General features: G+C 38.0%; 1 non-coding gene across 1 annotated transcript; it reads left to right on the top strand.

Moving 5' to 3' along the window:
• Positions 1–8,338: 8,338 nt before the first annotated feature.
• On the top strand, positions 8,339–8,445 carry LOC139032505 (U6 spliceosomal RNA). Its single transcript, XR_011485047.1, has one exon. It is a non-coding gene; the product is annotated as a U6 spliceosomal RNA (small nuclear RNA).
• Positions 8,446–17,852: the final 9,407 nt, after the last annotated feature.

Raw genomic sequence — 17,852 nt, 5'->3', positions numbered from 1 at the left:
GAGTTATATGTGTTAAGAGATGTACTTCTCAGTGGCAGTATTGGACTGCCTTTATCTGTAAATTTTAAAGTTTGACTGTATAAATTATCAGTCACTTCTGGAGGGATCTAATAATCCAGGATGTTGAATGGGATTATTACCATCTTACACCATATTTTTGTAAAATGTAGCTTGATCATAATCTCACACTGAAGATTTTGCATCACTTTTGCTATTATCATTCTTTAAAGAATTATAAGCCAAAAGAATTTATGCCTTAATGTGTCATTATATAACATTCTTTAAAAGAATTGTAAATATTGGTGTTTGTTTCTGACATTTTAACCTGGAAGTGATATGCTGCAAGATAATCTATCCAACAATATTTGGTGACAAATATTCAATAAATAGTTTACATCTGTTAAACATTTCTTTACTTGAAAAAATGCATATATATATATATATATATATATACATACACACACACACACATATATATATATATATATATATATATATATATGGGTATATATATGATCAGAAGACCAAGATGACTTGGTGTAATGTCTTGGTAGCTAGTAGTTCCAGACCAAGATGACTTGGTGTAACAGGAGCTTTTTAGAAGTTTATTGGATAATAAAGCTACAAGAATTCCTATTTTTTTGTCTTTAACCACTCTGGGAAAAAGTAGTTAATGGAGATATTTTTGTTAGTTACTTATTTGAGGTACTACTTTCCCAACCTTTGTTTTAAGAGACTTATGAGAAGCAGATGGCAGTTTATAGTGTCTTCACATTCTACCTGTCCACACAGAGCCATGTTTGAGCTCTGTGACAGTGTAAGATTAAGTCCTTTGGCATGCTGGGCCCTAATAAGCTTTGCACCTTTTTCCCATAAATAGCCACAACTAATAGTAATTTTAAGCTATACCAATGCTAGTTGGTTTGAAATTGTCATGAGTGTTAATATTATATACACTCTTTAAATATGGACAGTTTTGTATCACCATAGGGAGGTTCTAAGGAAATTATGTTTCAAGTGTTCATGTTAGATGATTTCATTTTTCAATCATGATAAAATAATGGAAAAAATCAGAAAAATGAGAAAGAAATGTCAATTTTAACATTATCTTCAGAGTATGGTGTTAGGGTAAGCAAAAGTGCTATAACAAAGAAACCCCAAGAGGTACAATGGTTCAAGTGCAATAGAATTAGACTCCTCATTTGTGTAACAGTCCTGGTTATGGCGACTCTGATATTTATTCTCCAGGAGGTAACTCAGGAACCCAGACTCTTTCCATCTTGTGGCTCTTAGGAGCTCACTGTAACCAGATTGTGGAAGTGGGACAAGGGGCAGAAGGTTTACACTCATTTCTATAAAGGTACTTCCGCTCATAAGCCACCAGCTAAATTCAGTCCCAATAGTCACATTTACCCTGAGGCATGCTGGGAAATGTAATCTAACCACTGTCATTTGGGAGGGGAAATTGACTTTCTGTGAATAGCTAGTAGTTCCAGCTACATCAGAGGCCCCTGGTGGCTCAAACTGTAAAGAACCCACCTGCCAATGCAGCAGATGCAGGTTCAATCCCTGAGTCAGGATGATTCCTTGGAGAAGGAAACAGCAACCCACTCCAGTGTTCTTGCCTGGGAAATCCCACGGACAGAGGAACCTGGTGGGCTACGGTCCATGGGGTCACGAAGGGTCGGACAAGACTGAGGGACTAACACTTTCTGGCTACATCAGGTCAGACAACCACACACAATTACAGTGATTTGGGAGACTATTTTCTAGGTTTGAAAGTCACTGAGATTAGGATTTAGGTGGGCCTTTCACTTTGTAGATTTGAGTCTGGGACACTAAGTCTGCCTTCACTGCTGGAACAGAGATGCATATTTTGGAGAGACACGTGTGCACGTGTGCTCTGTCACTTAGTCGTGTCTGACTCTCTGCAACCCTACGGACTGTAGCCCGCCAGGCTCTTCTGTCCATGGGGATTCTCCAGGCAAGAAGATTGAAGTGGATTGCTGAGCCCTCCTCCAGGTGATATTCACCACCCAGGGACTGGACCCGCAGCTCTTATGTCTCCTGCACTGGCACAGGCAGATGCAAAACTAGAGCTACCAAGATTGCCACTTTCTGCTAAGAGGGATTGCTGCCACCTGGAGGATGAACACCAGGGTGAAAATCCAATTCTTGGGAAGCTCAGAACAGTTGTGTGAATGCTGGCTCTTATGCTTTAAAATTTGAACTTCGTGTGAAATGGTGCACAGGCGCAAAGCCTTTTCCTTCCTAAACTGTACCCAAGCAACCTGAAGTTGGCCCAGGACTAATCTATTTCTATCCCTTAGAAGAAATAGATCAAGCTCACAGAAATATAATAACGAGCAAAGTCAAGCTGAGAGGGAAAAGCTTTGAGTGCTAGTTTTAAGGCTTTGCTGTGAGGCTTTGAAATCTTCACATTAGGACCTGGGACTTCCCTCATAGTTCAGTCAGTAAAGAATTTGCCTCTAATGCAGGAGACTTGGGTTCGATTCCTGGGTCGGGAAGATCCCCTGGAGAAGGAAATGGCAACCCACTCCAGTATTCTTGCCTGGAGAATCCCATGGACGGAGGAACCTGGCGGGCTACAGTCCATGGGGTCGCAAGAGCCAGACACGACTGAGTGACTTTCACTACTACTACTTCCACTAATGGGTGGAACTGGTCTAATCTATTTTCTAATTGGTCACATTCATTTTCTAAATGCATAATGAATTAAGAGAGAAATAAGTTCTATTATAAACTGTTCATTTAAGAATTCCCTGAGTCAGAGACCTGTCCTGGGCAAGGATCCAGCTCTGATGTGTGGCTATTTGATGCCAACTTGACATCTACCTGAATATTCAGGCATCTGCCATTTACACAGCTGAACATTTTAAATATCATCCTTGCTAAGATCCCCTCTCAAGGAACATTCTCACAGGTTTATGGATGAAGACTCCTGGCCTCACAGGAAGGCCTCCTTTAAAGTCAGATTTTGATAGGATGTTTCTGCTTTGTAAATGTTTTTCCCCACCTGGGTAAGGAGTCTGTCCATTCAGGAGTGGAATGGCTATGCCATACTGTTGGTGTTTCCCTTGAAAATTGCCTTTGAATAAGATAGGATGGCCCACCCTCACAGCAAGTAAAGTTGTATAGTCTCAAATTCAGTAGAATTCTTATTTTGATTGGTTCTAGACACTACCAGGTACAATACAAATCTAAAATAAGAGGTGTCAAAGACTCCCAGAAAAAAAAAGTAAATAAAACAGATGAAGCCAAAATATTTATATTTGTTATGAGCAGAACTTTGAGAAAAACTGTTCAGGATGATAGAAATAAAAGTGTGGACTTCATGAAGCAATCAATCAGTAAATTATATGTATCACCTGTACAAATACTTTGAAATAGATTAAAGAGATAGGCTTTAGAGATCTAAATTTTATAATTATTTTCTACTTGGAAAAAATTCCTTTTCTTCTCCAAGTGACAATCTGTTACTCAATTGAGTTAAGAAACCTAAGCTTAAAGGTATGTATTACCTTTACCAAATAAAAATGTAACTTTGGTATATAAAGTATCCCTCAGAAACCCTGCTACAGAGTTATAAGATTAGGATCAAAGAGATACAAGTTGGCACCCTTGGCGTCAGACAGACTATCAATAGATGTAAAAAATATTTAAGGAATTTTTCCTTCTACTAGGATCTTTTACTATAATTTGAACAGTTTTAACAGGGCTTCCCTGGTGGCTCAGCGATAGAAAATCCACCTGTCAATGCAGGAGATGGGTGGGGGCGGTGGGGGGTGTTGATCTTTGGGTTAGGAAGATCCCCTGGAAAAGGAAATGGCAACCCACTCCAGTGTTCTTTCCTGGGAAATGCCATGGACAGAGGAGGCCGGCAGGCTCCAGTTCATGGGACCACAAAGAGTCAGATACAACTTAGCAACTGAACAACAACAGAAGGGCTTTGATACTACATCATAAAATTAATTTGAAGAAGTTTGTTTTAAGCACCAGTGAAATTTACTTACATCTTTTAATACTGAAAAATCCAAAACAAAATTTATTTTTATGAATTTGAGTAAAAGAAAGGATAGACCTCTTCTCCCTGATTTTTATCACAGAGCAAAAATTCAATGCAAACATGACATTGTAGTTTATCTAAGTTTGAATTTGTTTTTGGTAAAAGGCTAAAACTGTAGCTTCCTAAATTTGTTACATTTATTATTACACCATTATTCAAAAGTACTATATAAAAGGAAACATGGGCAAAACCACTACAATATTGTAAAGTAATTAGCCTCCAACTAATAAAAATAAATGGGAAAAATTAAAAAAAAGAAACATTTAACTTTTTAATCCAGTTACAATTATTTGGCTGTACAATTTTTAAAAAAAGGAAACATGGATTCAGTTAAATTGAATTTTTAAAGCCATTGTTATACAATTGACTCTGGTAAATTTTCAACACTACTGAGTTATGTGGACTTACAGTCATTTTCTGTTTACATTATCTAAGGGATGTTTTAAGGTGTTTTACTTTTCTGATATGTTCTTAATTTTTTTTTAATTTTACTTGTTTGTTTTTTAATTTATTTGGCCTTGCGGGGTCTTCATTGCCGCACACAGGCTTTCCCTAGTGGGGGCTACTCTTTTGTTGCTGAGCACAGGCTCCAGAGCGCACAGGCTTTAGTAGCTGCAGCATTTGGGTTCAGTAGCTCCCAGGCACACGGAATCTTCCCAGATCAAGGATCAAATCCATGTCCCTGCACTGGCAGGTGATTTATTAACTACTGGACCCCCAGAGAAGTCCTGATAGGTTCTTAATATTAACAATGATTTAAGTGATTTAATGTCAATTTGTAAGTTCTTACTGGCTTTGATATCTCGGAATAGCAGTAATAGTGAGTATTCTTGTGTTGCCAAGAAACTTTCTAAAGGTAACGTTTTAAGGGGCAGAGAAGAAGGGGCAGAGAAGATGTCTGTTGCGTGTGTTTTAGTGAATTTTTTCTTTTACATAACTGTAGATTCACATACAGTTGTAGGAAAAAATAGAGATCTCATGCATCCTTTACCCTAATGGGATCATCTTGTGGATGTCAGTGCAGTATTCCAACTAGGATATTGACACTGATGCCATCAAGATACAAAAGAGTTCCACCATTGTGTTTCACTTTGAAAGTCCCAATCACTTCCCTCCAGCCTTCACCCCATTCTCAACCCCAAGCAGCCTCTACTTTGTCCTCCAGTTCTGTAATGTCATTTCAAGAATGTTATATAAATGGTGCCAGATGGTACCTAACTATTTTGGCTTCTTTTTAGCACAGTTCTTTGGAGTTCTGTCCAGATTGTTGCATGTATCAATAGTTCATTCCTTTTTAACGTTGAGTTGTATTCTTCAGTACAGATGTATCACAGTTGAACTATTCAGCCCTTGAAGGGCATCTGGATTGTTTCCATTTTGCAACCATTATGGATAAGCTACTATAAATATTTTTGTACAGGATTATGTGCAAAAATAGATTTTCATTTCTCTGGAATAAATAGCCAGGAGAGAGTGAAAGCCTTAATTGCTCAGTTGTGTCCAACTCTTTGCAACCCCATGGAATGTAGCCTGCCAGGCTCTTCTGTCCATGGCATTTTCTGGATAAGAATACTGAAGTGGTTTGTCATTTCCTTCTACAGGGGTCTCCCCAACCCAGGGATTGAACCCTCATCTCCTGCATTGCAGGCAGATTCTTTACCATCTGAGCCATGAAGGAAGTCCAGTGTCCTGGAGTGCAAATGTTAGATTGAAGGTTAGTTGCTAAATTGCAAGCTAGTTGCATTTTAAGAATCTGTCAGTTTCCCAGAGTGACTGTGCCATCTTTCTTTCCCACCAGAAATACACAAGTAATCTAGTTTCTCTGCATCTTCAACAGCATTTGGTGTCACACTTTTTATTTTAACCATCTCTTAGATGTCTGATTCTCTTAGGTATGTGGTGATTTCTCATCGTAGTTTTTATTTTCATTTCCCTAGTGAGCAATGATGCTGAAAATTTTCAAGTACTTGTTTACCATCTGTATATGTTCTTCGGTGAAATGTCTCTCTACATCTTTTGCCCATGCTTTTTTGTATTGCTTGCTTTTTGTACTGTTGAATTTTGAGGATTCCGTATATATTCTAAATAGTATTCTTTTGTTAGATTTGTGGCTTGAAATTGTTTTCTGCCAGTGTGTTTGCGTTGTTTTATCAGGAACTCTCACAGAATGGAAGTCTTAAATTTTGATGGTGTGTAATTTATCAGTTTTCCTTTTTTGGATCAAATCTGAGAGCTTCTGCTGGTACTTGTGCTCAGTCGCCTCTGTCATGGCCAACTCTCTGTGACCCCGTGGACATATAGCCCACCAGTGCCAGGTTCCTGTGTCCACAGGATTTCCCAGGCAAGAATACTGCAGTGGATTGCCCTTTCCTTCTGCAGAGGATCTTCCTAACCCAGGGATCAAATCTGTGACTCCTGAATTGGCAGATGGAGTCTTTACCACTTCTCATCCAAACTATAATACTTTGGGAAGTATTCCTTGAGCCACCAGGGAAGCCCTTGTTGAAAATGAGTTAACCATAAATGCATAAGTTTATTTCTGGGTTCTCTATCCTGTTCCACTGGTCAATGTGTTTGTTTTTATGACAGTACCAGCTGTGTAATATAGTTTAAAACCAGGAGCGTGATGCCTCCAGCTTTGTCCTCGCTCAAAATTGCTTTAGCTATTTTCAGTCTCTTATGGTTTCATATGAATTGCAGGGTTGTTTTTTCTTTTTCTGTGAAAAATGCCACTGGGACTTTGATAGGAATTTCAGCTTAAAGAAAAAAACTCGAACTCATAAGGGCATCTATTTTATTTGTGAAACCTATACTTTCATATATTTACCGTGCATTTGGTTCATTTCTTGTCTTATAAGTTAAAGTTTGCAGAGTATCATCCCAGTTTACACCTGATATATCAGTATAATAATTACTAGCGCCCCCTTATGCTGTCAGAAGTATTACAGTTTAGATGAGAAATTGCATGTTACCCTGTCCACATACATTGTGATACCTCCAACATGAATTACCTCCCAACTCTCCATATTGAAAATGTGCTATGACATAAATAAAACTTTACAGTTTAAAAGAATAAAATAATACAATTTCTACCATATAAAGTTTTATACTTTACTCAAAGATTGAGGACTGAGTAGGCCTTTTGAGAGCAGGGAAGCAATGCCTTGACGGCATCTAAAATCTGCTCACTGTCCTTCGGAATTCCTTGGCTCCAGATTTCACCTTTATCAACAAAGGATCAATGCATGTTCTTATTTGATAAGGAATACGATGTCAATATTCTTGTTATTTAGAATTTGCTTAAGATTATTGATGATGGTGTGAAAGTGCTGTACTCAATATGCCAGCAAATTTGGAAAACAATACTGGCCACAGGACTGGAAAAGGTCAGTTTTCATTCCAGTCCTTAAGAAAGGCAAAGCCAGATAATGCTCAAACTACTGCACAATTGCACTCATCTCACACGCTAGCAAAGTGATGCTCAAAATTCTCCAAGCCAGGCTTCAATAATATGTGAACCATGAACTTCCAGATGTTCAAGCTGGTTTTAGAAAAGGCAGAGGAACCAGAGACCAAATTGTCAACATCAGCTGGATCATTGAAAAAGCAAGAGCGTTTCAGAAAAACATCTATTTCTGCTTTATTGACTATGACAAAGACTTTGACTGTGTGGATCACAACAAACTGTGGAAAATTCTTCAAGAAATGGGAATACCAGACAGATCACCTGACCTGCCTCTTGAGAAATCTGTGTGCGGGTAAGGAGGCAACAGTTAGAACTGGACATGGAACAACAGACTGGTTCCAAATAGGAAAAAGAGTACGTCAAGGCTGTATATTGTCACCCTGCTTATTTAACTTACACGCAGAGTACATCACGAGAAATGCTGGGCTGGATGAAGCACAAGCTGGAATCAAGATTGCCAGGAGAAATATCAATAACTTCAGATGTGCAGATGATACCACCCTTATGGCAGAAAGTGAAGAGGAACTAAAAAGCCTTTTAATGAAAGTGAAAGAGGAGAGTGAAAAAGTTGGCTTAAAGCTCAACATTCAGAAAACTAAGATCATGGCATCCAGTCCCATCACTTCATGGGAAATAGATGGGGAAACAGTGGAAACAGTGCCAGACTTTATTTTTTTGGGCTCCAAAATCACTGCAGATGGTGACTGCAGCCATGAAACTAAGACATTTACTCCTTGGAGGGAAAGTTATGACCAACCTAGAGAGCATATTAAAAAACAGAGACAGTACTCACTTCGGCAGCACATATACTAAAATTGGAATGATACAGAGAAGATTAGCATGGCCCCTGCACAAGGATGACATGCAAATTCATGAAGCGTTCCATATTTTTACTATGAAAAAAAAAAAAACAGAAACATTACTTTGCCAACAAAGGTCTGACTAGTCAAGGCTATGGTTTTTCCAGTAGTCATGTATGGATATGAGAGTTGGACCATAAATAAAACTGAGCACTGAAGAATTGATGCTTTTGAACTGTGGTGTTGCAGAAGACTCTTGAGAGTCTCTTGGACAGCAAGGAGATCCAACCAGTCCATCCTAAAGGAGATCAGTCTTGAGTGTTCATTGGAAGGACTAATGTTGAAGCTGAAACTCCAATATTTTGGCCACCTGATGCAAAGAACTGACTCGTTTGAAAAGACCCTGGATTCTGGGAAAGATTGAAGATGGAAGGAGAAGGGGATGACAGAGGATGAGATGGTTGGATGGCATCACCGACTCAGTGGACATGAATTTCAGTAAACTCTGGGAGTTAGTGATGAACAGGGCAGTCTAGTGTGCTGCAGTCTATGGGGTCACAAAAAGTTGGACACAAGTGAGCGAATGAACTGAAATGATTGTGTACTCACATACAAAAAGAAGCTGCTACATTGCAACAGTCTGAGAAATGGGATGTAGATACATAGACTAGTAGGCTTTGGGGAAATTTAGGGGTAAAAATTTAATATTAACAATATAGTGAAACATGGTAAGCCTGAATATAGTGATAACACTGATAAAATGTTGCATATATTGTAGTCTTAAAGGAACACATCAAAAGCTTTCTTGTGAGGATTGAAATGTGCACAGTTTGTACTTGAGAGATAGAAAATCTGGAGCTCAAATGATGAGTCCTCATGCGAATTTAAACCTGATTTTTTAAAAACTGAGCTTGGCAAAGAAAAATGCCATAAACTCCTTATTTCATTGTTAATAGGTAATATTCTATTCATCATTTCTCCATGTCTGGAGGAAATTTCAACCTTCATAGGCTTTTTAAAAACACTCTTATTTGAGTCCTTGTAATTAACTAGAAGTTTATTTAAAAAATAAAAGTGATGTACCTTCACCTCTGCAGCTGTAGAGAGAATTTTATATTGTACCATAAATCAAATTCAAAAAATCTTATTCCATAAGATGTTAAGCTGAAACTTTCACGAAAATACCCATCGACTTCTTCTTATGAAATACACAGACTTGTGTGAATTTGCATTAACACTATCTGGGTTTTGTCCACTACTCATGTAAAGTCTTCCAGGAAACATTATTTGACCAGAATCCTTTTGAAAAACTCAGTAGAAATTACTGTCATATCCTTCGAAAACAGCCTCCAAAAGTCTGTATTTTTTTCATTATTCTTCATACTTGATAAATTGTAGCTCTGAGTGTCACGTTGACTTCAAGATACAGTGTGGACACTTTTTAGAAATGTCTCTGTACTCCAGAAGTATAAAAATACTTGTCAGACTTTCTTATCAACCCAGAAAAAGATCACTGCCAGCTTGATTCTGTTGGCACATAATTGAGAAACTGTTTTTCACTTAATTTAGCATGAGGTTGGTGATTTAGACTTTCACTGGAAACCAACATGCATTTTAGTCAATACTGTTTTATATTTAGATTTTTAGGTTTTTTTAAAAAAATGTCATTTTAGAGACTAAACTAAATACCAATCTGTATGTCTCTTTACAGCTAATCTAATTTTCACTGATTCTTGATGAAAGGAGAAAAATAATGAGAAAAAGTAGTAAACTTTACATAACACTGATTTACCCAATTTAAAGGGTCATCTTTTATGTGACTGTATCTTTTCTGCTTTTTTAGTATCAAAATTCTTTCTTTTATGAAATAATGATGGTAGTTGACTTTAGTTTTTATTATTTTTAGTGTACTTGGTAAAATAAAGATTTCCAACTTTATGTTTACTCTGGAAATTAGAATTAAAGTAGACTTTTTATGTTCTATTCTGATGTGGAGAGCTGACTCATTGGAAAAGACCCTGATGCTGGGAAAGATTGAAAGTAAATGGAGAAGGGGGTGGCAGAGGATGAGATGGTTAGATAGCATCACCAATTCAATGGACATGAATCTGAGCAACCTCCAGGAGATAGTGAAGGACGGGGGAGCCTGGCACGCAGCAGTTCACGGGGTTGCAGAGTCAGACATGACTTAACAACTGAACAACAACAAAAAGTTCTGAGAACTTAAGTTCACATACCCTGTTATCATCAAAAGGCACACATTATTACCATTTTACTATTCATAAAGTATTTTAAATAACATATATACAGCCAAAATACCTGCCCCAAGTTAAATTTACTAATCAAAAACATTGATTTTAGTCAAGTGAAGATGCTCAATGTGTATATAGGTTAAAGTTTAGAATTTCTCTTCTACTTGACCAGTACTCCTATTGATGATGGTCAGAAAAGTTGGATGAAATATAGAAAACTTCTACTTGAAAGCCTTAAAAAGGTAATAAGCTGGTGGACAATTGCTAGGCCCAAATTCAAGAGAAAATAGGAATCTTGGCAGTCAGAGTTATTTACTTTGTCATTTGAAAGTCTGTGTGATGCTTTTGACAACTTTCATGTAAAAGAGGGACAAAGTTAGAGTTCAGTTCCCACCAAGAGAAAAGTCTGATTAAGTCCCCCACTTTGGGATGGTACATAAAAGATGGTACTCTAGGAGTAATGGTGAATCAAAAGCAAAACATGCCTTACTCAGGGTACAACCTAGCTCCCAATTATCTAGGTGGCCCATAAGTATTTTAAACTCTGATATTGGATTAAAGTGATCCAAGATGGGAGTGGTCATAGGCACCTGCTCAAAAACAAATGAAAATCTTTTCTGGGGGAGGATAACAACCTAGGGCTCATTCAAATAAAGTGTCTAGCACATACTCATAAAGAACCAGGAACATAAAGAGGCAAGACAACATGAATGAAGACCAATAATAATCATAAGCAACAAAACTAGATCTGTAGGGATTCTGGATACTGGAACTAGCCATTATAGATAATAAAATATAAGACAGAAATTCAGCCCCCAAAAAACTGAAAACTAAGAAAAATCTGAAAACTATATGAAAATGACATAGAGGATGTTTTGTAAGAAGTATACAGAAACCTTAGAACTTAAAAGGTACAGTATCTGAAATTAAGAAAGATTTGGCACAGTTGAAAAGAGAATTACTACAAGATAAGACAGAAGAAAAAGAAACTACCCAGAGTGAAGCATAGAGAGACAAATAGATAAAATTTCCAAAAAGAGAATAAGAAACCCAGAGGAGTGTTGAAAAAAACAAATCTAACATGCATTCCACTGGAATTCCAGAAGAAAAGTAAAGAGCATGTAGGTCAGAAGTAATTGAAGGGATAATAGTTGACTCTTTTCCGAGCTGATCAAAGACATTGTCATACCACAGATCACCCAGAAAACAGAGCCTGAAGCAAATACTTGTTTGTTTTAACAGTTTGCTGGGGAGTGTCATCCCACAGGAGCAGGAAGGAGGTAAAAGTGGTGGAAGACAAAAAAGGAAATATTACAAATGTAAGGACTGTGTTTTTTACTAACATGGCCATAAACTCACGACAAGCTTATAATTTAGCCTCACAAGCCATCTTCAGTGAGGAAACATGAGCAAATGTTATTACAACAATCTGGTTGGGTGGGAGTAAGAAGGAAGGGAAAATTATCCAATTCTCCTCTTACATGGGGTATCTATCGTCTGCCACAGAGCTTATAACTCACGAACTTCAGGGTGAGTGCCTGTGAGTGCCCAGTGGGTACAATAACTCTCACCTCAGCCACACGGGGAAGCCCCAGGGCAGGAGATGAAAGTACACGATGCATGAATGAGTGACACACGGGCCAGTGTGACCAGGGGCGGGAGTAGCCGCCGCAGAGGGCAGAGGCGCAGGTTGAACTGGAGGCTTTGACCCGAATTGGTAACAGCAAGGTCAGTACTTGGATCCAGGGTGACCCACAAAGTAACTCTTCTACAGATAAGAGTTCAGTCGATTCCAGAAGTCCTGCAAACCCTGAGCAGGGTAAGGAAAAAAAAGCCCATCTAGGCACATTGGAGTCAAATGACCAAAGCCCAGGACAAAGAGAACATCTTTAAGGAAGACAGAGGAAAAAGGCAGATCATCTTAAAAATGAGCAACTAAAACGATAGTTTATTTCTCAATAGAAATGATGGAAAAAAGATGACAAAGAAATGGCCTCTTCAACAGGCTTAAAGAAAATGACTGCCACAGCTACTTGGAAAAATCTATAAATAGTGGAAACACCACTTGGAAGTCACATAGAAATAAAGACATTTTCAGGGGGAAAAAAAGCAAGAATTTATCACCAACAAGCACATACTATAAGCCTTAAAGGGTGTGCTTCAGCTAAAAGAAAATGAGATGATGCAGAAGGTCAAAGCTACAGAAAGGAATAAAAAATAATTAAAATAGTGCTAGTAAATCTAAATGCATATGTACTATATAAAACAAAACAATAATATCTTCTGCAGTTTTAAATATTTACAGAATTCAATGTAAGTACACGTGGATTAAGGAGGCGGGTACATGGAGTTAGTGTTCCCGAAAACTCCCTTTGTACTGGGAGAGAATAAAAAGCACCAGTTAACATCAAACTCTGACAAACCAAAAACTGCATGTTGTAACATCTAAGATAAACAGTGAAAGTAGAGTAAAATGTGTCTAACTTCCTAGTAAATAGAGAACAAAAGTAAAATTAGGAAAAAAAATAACAACAATCAATCCAAAAGAGGTAAGAATGCAACACACAGAAAAATACATAAATCATGTCATAATTATACAAATATATAATCACATAATCAAATATATCAATAATTATAATAAATATAAAGTGATTAAAAGCACCACATAAAACACAAAGAATGACAGGCTGATTTAAAAAGTAAACCCCAAGGAAGAGAGTTTAGAATTCATCTCTTCCCAAGTTATCTATAAAGTATATATTTAGATATATTTATACAACCACTTGGCTACAGCTTGGACTTGTAAACTATAGGAATCTCACTATATCACTATGTCCTGATCCAGAAAGTTCTTTTCTAATTCAGCTCCTTTGCCTCAAAATGTTAGAGTCTTTTCACTATTGAGCCAAAAATTTCAACCTAGTTTTGTTGTATGGAATTCCATGACAGTCCTTTAAATATATAAATATGGCTACCTACTTTTCCCTTTTACATATCCCAATTTTTTTCAATAGTTTTTATGTAATCTTCACCATCTTTTTATATTGTTTATGAAAACAGCCTCCTCTAAATCTGGGTCATTGATTCACCTTGTTGAGTTATGGATTCTGCTTGAGTTGTCCATCACATTGGCACTTTCTTCAGTTTCATGTCATTGGGAAATGACACAAAGTCATCCTTTCTGTATTTTCCTCTTATCCAATGAGAAAAATATTGACTAGAGTGTATCTGATGACAGTGCTTTAAAGCAGGCATTGGAGAAGTTTCTCTAGGTTGACTTTCATTCACTAATCGGCATTCTGAAAGTCTTAGCATTTAAATCTGTATAGCAAGTATGAATCAATAATAGAAATAACAAATGTAAATCAATAGCCAGCTCAATAGCCATTCTCCAACTTGTCTACAAAGTCAGCACCGAAGGCTTTGTTAGACATCTTGCTGAGATTCAGATACCGTAGGCCTAATTGTCAGACTAGAACGACCAATTTCAGTGATGACGGTAAATCTCCATTTCCATTTGTTTATGAGGACAGAATTATTGTTGTTTAGTTTGTTATGCCTGATGTCCGAATCCCCGAGCGGGAAGAGAGAAGGCCTCCAAGACAATGCAACTCGCAAAAAGGGAAGTTTATTGCTGACTCGAGTCAGGGCTCCTGCTGCATCCAACACAGTGGTGCGGGGTCAGAGAGCCCCGAGCCCAAGCTGTTACACAAATTTATAGGGTGAGCATAAGCAGTTGGTAGCTGGCTTAAGCGGATTGGTTACATGTTTGCAAAACAATTTTATTGGTCCAAACTTTTGCGGGCTTTTTTCAAACTTGGGAGTTCCTGGGGTTTTCAGCTTTCCCTTGATATGTTCCCTTTTTCTTACTGGGCGCATGTTGATTGGCTGGCTCCAGGTGGCCTGATGGGGTAGGGAACCTTACCATTTCGGGGGAAATCTAAACTTAGGTCTGGGCCGCCTGTCATGGTGTTAGCCCTGGCAGCCTCACAAGTTGCTAAGTTGTGTCAGACTCTGCAACCCCGTTGACTGCAGCATACTGGGCTTCCCCATCCCTCACCATCTCCCAGGGTTTACCAAGTTCATGTCCGTTGAGTCGGTGATGCCATCCAACCATCTCATCCTCTGTCGTCCCCTTCTCCTCCTGCCTTCAATCTTTCCCAGCATCAAGGTTGTTTCCAGTGAGTTGGCTCTTTGTATCAGGTGGCCAAAGTATTGGAGCTTCAGCTTCAGCATCAGTCCTTCCAATGAATACTCAGAGGTGATTTCCTTTAGGATTGACTGGTTTGATCTCCTTGCCGTCTAAGAGACTCTCGAGAGTCTTCTCCAAAACAATTCAAAAGCATCAATTCTTTGTTGCTCAGTCTTCTTTATGGTCCAGGTCTCACATCCATACATGACTACTGGAAAGACCATAGCTTTGACTATATGCCTTTGCTGGCAAAGTGATGTCTCTGGTTTTTTTAATACTCTGTCTAGGTTTGTCATAGCTTTCAGAAGCAACTATAAAATACAGCCTGCAGATTTAGATTATTTTAATACAATAATCTGGCCCCTCATGCATCTACAAGCACTGAAATTGCTGGATATTACTTTTCTAAGAAGACATGTTGGAATATACTGGATCTTTAAACCCTTGGAGAAATCCAACTTGTCTCAAACCATGAATAATCAATAAGTAAAACTAGTCATAGCTTTCAGAGACCCCAAGGACCCGTTGCAAAGAAAGTCAAGCTAGACTAAGGTCTCTGACAGTCCAGAAAGTTACAACGAGGCTCATCTGAGGTTCAGAGGAGAAGATGCTCCATGGAGCATTTTATTTATGTGGTACCAGAACTCCTAGTTACTTCTTAGTGAATTGGAATCCTGTCAATAGACTCTTTTCTTAGGGGACCTATATGCATTAGAATGCTTTCGGCTTTCTATCTGTAATGTGTAACAAAAGTCTGACTCAAAATGGCTCAACAATGGCTTCATTATTCCACCAAATCAAACTCCAAGAGGCAGAGTAGGCTTCCAGGTTCGTGGATTCTTTAGGGAAGCATGGTTATCAGCAACCCAAGAAACTTTTTGTCACTTTGTTTTTTTAGAAGAGAAATAGAATTTTCTCAACTGGCCTTGAATATTTATCAGGGATTGAATGAATGCGATTGTGAATATGTGAATATGAATCAGTTTTGTTTATTGCAAGGTTTTTGAACTCTGAATGTAGAATAGAACTCCTAGTTTTAAGCCAGGGTTTCTTTCCTGACTTTTAAAGTAAATTCATGAAATTGAAATTAAGGGTGTGAACTGGCTGGCCACCTGTCTACCTATATGGGCTTCCCTGGTGGCTCAGATGGTAAAGAATCTGCCTGCAACGCAGGAGACCCAAGTTCAATTCCTAGGTTGAGAAGATTCCCCTGGAGAAGGAAATGGCAACCCATTCCAGTATTCTTGCCTGGAGAATTCCATGGACAGAGGAGCCTGGCTGCAGTCCATGGGGTGGCAAAGAGTCAGGCACAACTGAGCTACTGACTCTTTCACTTCTTTCACCTAGCTATATACAGTCCTCTGGAGAGTCTCCAGTGTAGTCCTAACGTAGTTCTTGAATTCTAAACAAAAGCCTGAGATGAGGTGTTGTGGGAGAGCCTGAGTTAAAAGATACAATGCTTGAGAAAAAGCTTTTTTTTTTTTTCTTTTTTGGAAGCATGTGGCAGAAAATCTACCAGAGGGGAAGGACACCTAACCAAATTTTAATCAACCTAGCTTAATTTTAACAAATAATAAAACATAAGTTGATGAATGATTTTGTATTCCACCGGCTAGTCAGTAATGGATTCAGTGAAGAGAGACTGGAACTAATGAATAAACTAAAATGAGCATTAACTTACCTTTCATCAAGAATACACGAGCTAGCTAGCTATATAAAATGGGCAACAACATTTTTCTTTCTGTTTATTTTATTTTGTTTTTGGCCATGCTGTGCAACTTGTGGGATTTGGGATTTTAGTTTCCTAACCAGGGACTGAACCCAGTTCTCAACAGTAATAGCTCAGAGTGCTAACCACTGAACCACCAAGGAATTCTCAACAATATTTTTCTTATTTCTTATTTATTGAGGTATTTTTTAAAACTGGGAAATATTTTGACAACCCAATTTATTACATATACTAAAACTTACAGTGCATGCTAAAAAGAGAAACTCTTAGATGAATTACTGAAAATGAAACACTGATGTTACTATAGAATTATGTTAGTGTTTTTGGACACGTACATTTGTCTCAGTCATGTAAATTGCTTTTTCAAAGATAAGAGGATGGAAAAGTAGAGAGTTTCATTTCTGGAAGAAGATGAGTGTGTAACTTCTGTTGAATAAGAATAAAAATTTCCTCTAGTTGATGAAACTCTCATTCAAGCCACATATTTTCTGTCTAGTCTCCCTAGCTTTGGGTAGCATGTAAATTTCTAGGAAATAGACAGGGAGAATGCTGGATTTGCATACAAATGTTGGTGCTTTTGCCAAATGTAGCTATTCAATGCAGGAAAGCTATCTCAGGAGCTGACAAAACAGATTTGAATAACGGCCTCTTGGGATTAGAAAAGACCATGTATTTCCATTTGATGCCTGCATTGTATTCTAAAAATAATTACAAGTTAATTTTTTGCAATTTAATATTTTAATGCACATATTTCAGTGAAACTTTGAGACTCAGCATCCTATGTATTAATTTAGTTGACTATCCCTTTGACACTTAATAATTCATTAATTTGTTCAACAATTTTGATATCTGCCAGTAGGCACTGCTCCAGGCACTGGGAACAGAGCAGAAGACAGAAAGGATACAATCCTTGTCCTTGGGTAGATTATGTTCTTGCCGGGCTGGGGGTGGGGCAGCGGAGAGGAGGCAGGAAATATCCAAGCAAATGAACAAACAAGGTAATTTTAAACCATAAGGAGGCAATGGACAGGATGATAAGATTGAGAGTGTTACAAGAAAGCAATACAAGCTGGTTAGAGAAGGCCCCTGAGGAATTGGTCTTTGAGCTGAGACAGAAATGATGCAAAAGAGGCAGTCATGTGCACAAAAACCTTCATTCTCTCCAATATCAATAATATGTACAAAGGAATACTTCTGCTGGAGCACCAGGCCTTATTCCTAACAGCTGATTGGCACTCAAAAATTTGTTTAATTGAAAAATATCACATTTATAATAAAATACAATTGTAGATGTTCATTTGTTGTGCAAAATATGGACACGTTTAG

This window comes from Odocoileus virginianus, chromosome 31 (assembly GCF_023699985.2).
Source record: "Odocoileus virginianus isolate 20LAN1187 ecotype Illinois chromosome 31, Ovbor_1.2, whole genome shotgun sequence".
NCBI lineage: Eukaryota > Metazoa > Chordata > Mammalia > Artiodactyla > Cervidae > Odocoileus > Odocoileus virginianus.
The sequence above is the reverse complement of the archived record's forward strand: the minus strand, read 5'-3'. Positions and strand labels throughout refer to the sequence as shown.